This window comes from Lissotriton helveticus, chromosome 6 (assembly GCF_964261635.1).
Source record: "Lissotriton helveticus chromosome 6, aLisHel1.1, whole genome shotgun sequence".
Taxonomy (NCBI): Eukaryota; Metazoa; Chordata; class Amphibia; order Caudata; family Salamandridae; genus Lissotriton; species Lissotriton helveticus.
In genome coordinates, this window is record NC_136067.1 from 507,878,764 (window position 1) to 507,888,393 (window position 9,630).

Below are 9,630 nucleotides of genomic sequence, written 5' to 3' on the forward strand. Positions count from 1 at the left end.
TCATGGAAATACGCACTTTGTATTTTGTTCGAATATGCTTTCTAAATAAGTGTTTTCAAACATCTTTTTTCAAACACAATGTTTAGCATGACACACTGATGGAAGTGGCCCTTAGGGGCCACATGGGTTACTTACAACCACCTGCTATGCCTTCCCAAGAATAAAGAGTCAGTCAGACAGTAGAGAATACAAACATACATTTATTAGAAATACTCTGCAGAGGAGTCCAATCTGACCTGCACACTAAGATGCCTGCCGAGGGATTGAACCCCAACAGTCTGCAATGAGTAATCATTCCTCCTGAGAAGCCTCCAACCACGCTCACAGTGGAAAGTTACCAGCCTGGGCCGAACATAAACAAAGAGGCACAGAAAGTTGAGCTACTAACTGCCAGATGGGTACATGTTATCTGCGATTCAAAGCTACGGCGCTGAGTCTCAGCGTCTTCTAAAGTGGGAGCAGAACTATACACTCAGATAGGTATGCCAGGGTAGAATGGCCTATTCCCTAGTAAGTCAGAATCCAACCTTGAGCAGGGAAGGAAACAATAGCTGAATACAGTGTTCTGCTGAGGCAAGCACTACGATGAAGGAAGCCTTGTTCAGACACAGCCTAATGAGGATTGCGTAATACAAATGGAGTCACACTTGCTAACTGAGGCTTGTGCATTACAAGCATAACTGAGTGGGTTCCATAAGGTGTATGCAAATGGAACGTCATTTAGCCGCACACTGCTAACCTACTATGGCACGGAATAAGTATATAATAACAATGGGGTTTTTCAAACCTAACAACACTGATTTGAAGACACACGGAGAAGGCTATAGGGTTTTGTTTAGTTCTATGCTTTCACTTGTCAGGTGAAGTGTCTTAAACACATGGGACGGTTTAAATACACCAGAGATGTGGGAGCTAGTTTAGTTAAATTATTCATGTTGGTGAATCAATGAGGCGTGGCGTGCACTTGGTTGAAGGTAATTTTTTTGTTGGCGAGGGAATGGGTTTTAAAATACTTTGTTTAGATGTGCAGTGAGGATTCAGCGTAACTAATTTACTTTTTTGTTTAGGGAGTTAATTCGTGAAACACACTATGTTCATTAGGCACAGGTATAGAATTCATGTTTTATTATTATCATCAAGTAATTAGCACAGCATTTTTGGTCTACATTTTTGTATTTTGATTGTTTCTGTGATTTCTATTTTATTTAATTTTATTTCGGGTAAAAAGTTGCATGACGATTGGGTGAACATCACAATTGAGTAAATGTGCAGCAAGTAACAACAACATAATCTAACTGCGGGTATTGACGTTGGGCAATGATAAGTTATGTATTCTATTACAGCTTACCCCCGAGAAACGGCGGATACATGCCCGAAATGCATTGGGTTTTTAAAAAAATACATCAACAACATATGATGAGGAAGGGGAACCCCCGTGCTGTGCCAAAAGCCTGGATAGGCATTGAAAATGTTCCAATAATAGACTTGTTTGAAATGGAATGATACATGGAGTGTAAATTGAATAATAAAATGGATGAAGTATGGATAAAAGTGTTGGAATTCATGATTTCTTGGTAGCTGTGCATCCTGGAATGGAACCTGATGAGGCTTCAATTTGACTCTAATCAAATCAGTGTGCATGTTTGGAGCGTACTCCAGGGTCGCACACCCAACATTAAAAAGCCTTAGAGCTTTTAGGAATACATAGAACTTTGAAATAAGGTGTGCATCTTTGATAGTGATATGGCCACCTAAGCCACAGACATTTCTTCAAGGGCAATCAAAAGTTGCTGCATCAACTGCCATTCTCAGGTCTTTGGTGGACCAACCGAAGAATCTCCAAGTGAAGTCCTGGGACAGTTTACCCTTGTACCTTAGAAATTCAACTGAGCTTCTTTCCTTCAGGAAGGGGCAGAAAACATGGCTCTTTTCTAAATAGTTATGTCATCTTTGGCAACCATTTAGGCAGTGCTAAGCGCCAGGACACCCTTGGATAACAGTTGCGCTCTAGAAGCTTTATTAACATAAAATAACAACATTTTAAGATGGGAGGCATTTCATTGGTGTATCATGTCCATTTACATGCATGAACTTATTGATTTCTGCACATTGCCAGATTGAATACAGCTACTAACTATGTGAATGCATGAAAATAGTGTAGCTCCCAAACCCAGGTATAACATTGTGACACATCTTTAGCACTCCTAGTTATTTCCTCTGTCAAAGTGTCCTACCATCTGCTGCACACGTGGAAAGAGGACATTGGCTTCAAGGTTATATTTGAGCACAAAATTATCCTTTCTGGGCAAAAAACTGTTTTGGCCCATAACACAAACACTCTTGCACTATGGTGTCAGGGTGCATGTGTTGTTGGTATACTGAACACATTGCCCAGTGCAAGGAGGGTGTAAAAATTATCTGTAGCTTTGCAGATAGGGTGGATGTGTCCTCTCTCTCTTTCACACAACACAGCACAAACACGTTTGTTGCTGGGCTGTGTTGCATGAGAGAGGTTAGTAAATTGCCCCCCTGGTACTACACAACTGGTTATCTGTCTAGGTTCATTACACCCACTAGCTGTAAGTTGAAAACTTATTTGGTATTATATATCGATATTGTAAAAAGTATTTCAGAACCACATAGAAATAAATAGATGTTCAATTAGTTTTACCAATCAAGAACACATTTTCACATTTTCCATTCTGCAAAAACTCATTTATGGTGCCGTGCAGACATTTAAAGGCTTAAAGGGCAGTTCCAGGAGGACTTGACTAATACATTTGTGAAGACTCCATTATGATCCACATTTGCCTGCACGTTGATTGAATAGATGTGAATCCTATTGTGGAAAGTATGTGCAGTAGCTGCGAGTGGTACCAAATGGTTTAGGAAACAGCTTGATAACAGTTTCCAGCACAGATGGCAGAAATGCAGAAAATATACTCTGTGATATGCCAGACAACATTGCAGAGGTCTTCTGCAAAGAGCCGGAGCACAACATGTGTAAAAATGCCATCAGCTTTAAATTTGGCGGGATAGCATTGCACCTTTTTGTTGCTGGTTGAAGACTTGATGAAATCTTCTCCAACAACTCCAAGATTCTGTCCTTCATCAGTCTGTGTAGCCTTATCACTTCCTCCTCCCAGAGATCAATGAGGGTGATGGCTTGTCTAAACATGTGCTCCTCTCTCCTTCACTGTCACTGTTGTCATCTTGTACCAATATCTCTATAGTATAGATGAGCTTGCCTGAGAGTTTTGGGTTGGTTATCTTTTTATACTGATGGCCTTATGTCATTGCGTGTGTCTGCGCTGGCTACGCATAGCATTCTGACACATTTTCATTATTGCGTTACACTGTGTGATGTTGTGTCAAGCAGTGATAAATTAGTAAAACCCTTTGCATTACTATTGAATTGGAATCTACATGGGAAAAAAATCTTGAATACATTAATTCCCGCGTCACGCATGCTGACACAGTGCAATAACTGCACCATGCAACTTCCAAAAAACAAGTGCTGGAAGGCTCCTGTGTTGCTTGGTAAATCTGACTAAAGCCATTGAATTGCCTCGCGTCACCTTGAGTCACTCCAGGGCCATGCAAGGGCTAAGTAAATCTGGGCCACAGTAGCTCCTGATACTCTCCCTCTCCAAATGCCAGAGTGTGTCATGTATTTAAGTGAGTATAGGCTGGTTTTCAGTTGTTCACCTTCATATCACTGCTGCTGTTGGTCTGTTTCAAATGTTCAATCAGATTCTTAGAGCCGTTAATATTCCTGCTTCCTTTACAATGCACATTTAGCCGATATAGGCTATAACTTACCTCCGATACAACATCTATCTCCGCTACTGAACCAGGATTCAGATTACAATACCCAGTAATGCAATACCTAATTTCATATTTAAACACTGGGTGTAGTAGTACCAAACTTTTTTCAGCTGCCCACTCCCAATTATTCTGCGGTGGAGAAGGGGAATCAGTAAGTATTAGCATTAGCAAGGGATTATCAGACAATGTTCTGGGCACCATAGTGACATTTCATACCTTGGGCATCATAGTATATGATAGCAACCATAAATCTATGTGGGAACTTGAATCACGTATTGAGGAGTAGTACTATTATTGTGTCTCATTAGGATGAAGAATCCTACAAGCTTGCATACCTTTATTATCTATTTGCTATGTTATGTTAGACAGCAATTGTATAGCGCACAGCTACTCCAATGGAGTATCCCAGCGCATGCCCCGCAGGGGATTAGACAAAAAGCAGAAAACTATATAAAAAGAAGGGTCTTCAGTCTCTTTCTAAAAATCTTAGGATCACAGAGAGCACGCAACTCCAGTCGAAGTTGATTCCAGGCTGCAGCACCCATCTGTGAGAGGGAGCTGCCACCAATTTTCTGCTTGCGAAACGTAGGGGCGCATGTCATAAGCTTGGTAGAAGAACGCAACTGCAGCCGCGGCCCGTGGAGGGAGTTGCGGTGGGGCAGGCAGGCGGGGCAGGGGAGGGGCAGGGTGGGGGGTGATAAACACTGGAATATGGATGATTACAGATAAGTAAACAATTAAATTAATAAAACGAATTTCGTTCCGTGCCCTGCATCGCAAAATGCAATGAAGGGCGCGCTACGAAATTCGTTTTATTAATTTAATTGTTTACTTACCTGTAACCATCCATATTCCGGTGTTGATCACCCCGCGCCCTGCCCCTCCCCCGCCCCACCTGCCTGCCCCATCGCAACTCCCTCCACAGGCCGTAGCTGCGCAACTGTAAGCCGGAGCATAGAACCTAAATCTTGTTCTCCATGCCCATAGAGAGCGGAATGAATAATTACCAGAGATTTCAGTTTCACCCTCTCTTTCACCGGAAACCAACGAAGGCTACGCAGGTGTTGCCTAATGCTAACCCTCTTATGGAGGTTCAAAAGTAGTCTGGCTGAAGCATTTTGAACAACCTGAAGTTAATTCAAAAGGTAGCCAGGCAGACCAACATACAGTGCATTAGCATAGTTAATGCGAGATGTGATCTGGGCTTGGGTGACCGTTTTCCTTGCTGTAGTGGGGAATAACAGTAAGAAAGTTTTCAGTGCCTTCAGAATAACAAAGCATATTCCCAATAATTCTTTAATCTGAGGGCCCAAGCAAAAATTTTAATTGAACCAGATACCCAAGTTCTTAGTAGGCCCTGTGTGGGGCGAAGGCAAGGGAGACTCATCAGGCCAAAATGAGCGCCTAAACTGCAGAGGGAAGTTACCAAACAGAACAATCTCTGTTTTGTCTGCATTGCAAATTAATTGGGCTAAGTTAGCCACTGAAAGATTGCAGTCAGGCAAGTTTTAGTGTAGGAAGTACTGGACTCTCTTTTGTCCCAAGTGAGAAGGAGCTGATTATCATCAGCATACAAGATGAATTTGGCTCCCAATGTTCCTGCTAGCTGAATAAGGCAGGACGTAGATGTTAAACAGCAGAGGGCTCAGTACAGACATTCGAGGAACCCTCGAAGTCAGATTCTCTGGAGCAGCCGCAAAAGGCGGAATCTAGATTTGCTGAATTCTATCCTTCAGATAAGATTCAGGCCAGTTCCAAGCTGACACTACCACCCCACTTTCCCAAAGGCGGGCCAGGAGCAGGGCATGTGGGACAGTATCGAATGCAGCCGACAGTTCTTGAGGGACCAGGGCAGCCTGCCCCCAGCATCTAAGGTTTCACGTATGGCCTCGGACATTTCAACCAGTACTGATTCCGTGCTGTGTGAAGATCTGAAACCAGATTGGGCCGGATGAAGGTGATCATGCCATTACACGAAGCCAGATAGTTGTTTGTTAATCTGTTTTTCAAGGACCATAGCCACAGCTGGGAGAAGGGAAATAGGGCGATAGCTAGAAAGAAGAGACAGATCCAGTGTGGGTTTCTTAAGCAGCGGAACAATCATAGCCTGTTTTCAGGCAGAAGGTACCCTGGCTGACACGAAAGATAAGTTGATCAGAGTATTAACCATGGGATTAATAACCTCTGTTGCACCTGCCAATAATTTAGTCAGGCAGATCAATAGGTGAGCCAGATTTAAGAGTTTTTAAGACTGCCAGTGAGTCATTCAAGGATATCACTTCCAATACTCCGAGTTTGGCTGAAGTGTTGGGGGTCATCACCAAAGGAGAATCCATAACCATCAGCTGGCTATCAAGGGGACCAAAATTTGTATAACTTAGACCTTGTAATGAAGAAACTTGAAAGTTCCTAGCGCCATTGATGCGACGGTGCTTGGACACCTATCTCAGCTTTCGGGGAGACATAGCTTTGGACAATAACAAACATTTCTTTGGCATTATTGCCAGAGTGTGCAGTACACTTTGCATAATAGAGACTTTTAGCTTCAGAAATGGAGGCATGGTATTTCTTTTGAGCCCTTTTAAAATATATTTTTATAAGCATTTATATTTTTTACAGTTATACATACGATCCGTTACCCAATTGTTCCCCATACATTGCATTGTCTTTGGGGTATATCTGCCTATCCATTCTGTACTCAAGTAATACATTATATTTAATGTGCATTTCAAGTCTTATCACTTTGCATCTATGTTCAACCCCACTATTCAGACTCAGATATTTTGTTCACTGATCTGTTTGCTCATTTTATGTACTCAGGAGAGAACATCTTGTAATCCCCCTGCTCCATGGTTCACTGAAAAACTAAGAGATGAAAAAAGTAATTGTAAATAATTAGAGAGGTTGTGGAGAAGAGACTATAACCTAGCCAATAAGGAAAACTATAAGCAAGCACTCAATGCCTACAATTTGTCCTGCAAAATAGCCAAGGGTAACTATACTAACGATACCATTTTAGCTGCACAGAGTAACTCCAGCACCCTTTTTAAAGTTTTTAAAAACCTGGCAGGAGCCGCTCATCAACCAGAACCACCTATTTTATCCACTACGCAATGCAACCACATAGCCCACTTTTTTAATGAGAAATTAACTAAGATCTATTCCCATTTTAGCAAACATGATGAGGCCACAGTTTCTGAAGCTAACACCTCTCTCCCTAGTGAGAAAGCTGAAAGGGTAATATCCCTGGAGAATGTATTAACAAGTTGGCAATCTATGGACAATGCGACCTTTGTAGAAATACTTAACAGCACCAGGTCAGGCTCACCTCAGGACCCAATCCCTGTGTCCATTCTAAAACAGCTGGATTCTTCTATTCTGGGTGTAATTAGATCTTACTAAACGCTTCGTTAGAGGAAGCTGTGATACCCGATGACTGGAAGCATGCAATGGTAGTCTCTCTGCTGAAAAAGGCAGATGGTGACCCAGAGATCCTTTCCAATTTTCGACCAATATCTCTACTACCTATTTGCTCGGAAATTTTGGAAAAGCATGTAAACATTCAATTATCTGACTTTGTTAATGATAACAATCTGTTGCATTACTCACAGTCAGGGTTTAGAAAGGGACTCTCCACGGAGTCAACCCTAGTAGGGGTCACTGAAGCCATCCGAAAGGAATTAGATGGAGGGGGCACGGCGGCACTCATTCTTTTAGATTTGAGTACCGCCTTTGACACCATCTCCCACAAAATCTTGATTCAGACGTTGGAGGATATAGGAGTCAGAGGGAAAGCATTAAGATGGCTGGAACAATTCCTCTCACACCGGACCTTTCAGGTCTTTTCCAAAAACAATTCCTCTGATATTCTGAACTCTCTCTATGGGGTGCCTCAAGGCTCTATCTTGAGCCCACTCTTATTTAATATTTATGTTACCCCACAAGCCAAATTTGCGGAAGGAATGGGTCTTACTATTTATTCTTATGCGGACGATACATAAGTAGTGTTCTCCCTAGCAACGACAGATAAATCTGATATTTCCCCTCTCCGCTCTGGACTCCTGAGAATGGCCGATTGGCTTTATTCTAATAAATTAAAACTGAACGGGGAAAAAACAGAGCTACTTATCTTTGGTGATCACAAGGATCTCTGGGGCCCCGCTCATTGGCCGGTTGAAATGTGCCCGACCCCGGTTGCGGTGCAATCTGCCCGCAACCTTGGAATAATAATTGACGATAAACTGTCAATGCGTGCACATACCGCGAAAACGGCCGCAACTTGTTTTGCAATCCTTAAATGGCTAAGGAAATACTTTGGCAACTCCCTGAAGGGGCACAGAGGACAGTGATACAGGCCTTAATAGGGTCTCGATTGGATTATGGAATCATCCTCTTTCTAGAATCCAATAAAGATACTATTAACCGTCATCAGATTGTACAGAACGCCGCAGCTAGGCTGCTTCTCCATCTTCCAGGGTGCACAAGCATGTCAGAACATCTGAAGAAACTGCATTGGCTGAAAATCGCCAACAGAGTGAAATTCAAAGCACTCTGATACATGTTTAGGATTAATGTGAATGAGGCACCCTCTTATTTATGTAGATTGGCCCAGAAATACTTACCCTCACGCGCTCTTCGGTCCATGTCACAAGCCAAATTTGTGGTCCCCAGATTTAAGCAAGTACGTCTGGGTGGACGCTCGTTCTCTTACTTGGCCTCAGTCCTGTGGAACTCTCTTCCACTTAAACTGCGTCTGGAACCAAATTACATCCAATTCCGGAGGGGAGTCAAAACCTGGCTTTTTAACCAGTAGCACTCACAATATTCTAATTTTTTTAGTTCAGTCAAACAGATCCAAGGCGCCGGGAAATCCTCAGGGTAGCTGTTGCGCCATATAAATGTAATAAATAAATAAATACATAAATAAACTTTCTATCTGTACTTCTGATAATGATCATCAGTTTGCTATATTAAGTTAACAACAACTTATCCCTGGAACTAAGTCATGAACTAAGTGTGTGATGTCCTGTAGTGTTTAATTCCTGCTTATCTATATCATGGAAGAGTCATGCTAATGTGGCTGGGGGAAATAGAGACCCTTTAAGGACCTACCCATCCCTTTATCTTGTATACTAGTTTTACCTGCATTCCTTTGTGTCTGCTATAGTTGAGTCAGTATCTATTTCTGTATTCCCCCTGTATTCAATTTGTCATCTGTTCCGTTCAGTGTTCTAGTGTATCAAGCCCTCATTATCTCAGTCCAGAACTCTGTAACGGGGCGTTGTCTGATACCCCTCTTCTCTAATTGTATGGCTCTTTCCTTTGTCTTCGCCCAGCAATCTATATCTTGTTCCCAGGTTGATACTCTGGGGCCTTTCGGGGACTTCCAAGCCATAACTGCTCGTCTACGTGCCAGGACTAGTGCCAGGTCTATAAACCGTGAGCCCACCTTTTTTTCCTTTGGTCTTGGAAAAAAGTCCCAACAGATATACCCCTACAGTATTTGGCAGGTTTCTGGCCAATGTCCCATTTATTTGAGCTAATACTGCATACCAAAAGTCTTGTATCATCGTACAACTCCAAGTCATATGTATAAACTCCACAACCTGCATTCCACATCCGGGACATTCTGATGTTTTTCCCCCATACATGACATTCAAGCGATGTGGGGTGAGGTACGCCATGTGTAAGTAAATGAACTGAATAAGATTTAGGGCAGTGTTTCTAGAGATTTTCTTCACACCCTGGAGAAATTTAGCCCACTCTCTATCTTCTAGTTCTCTTCCCAGTGCTCCACTCCAC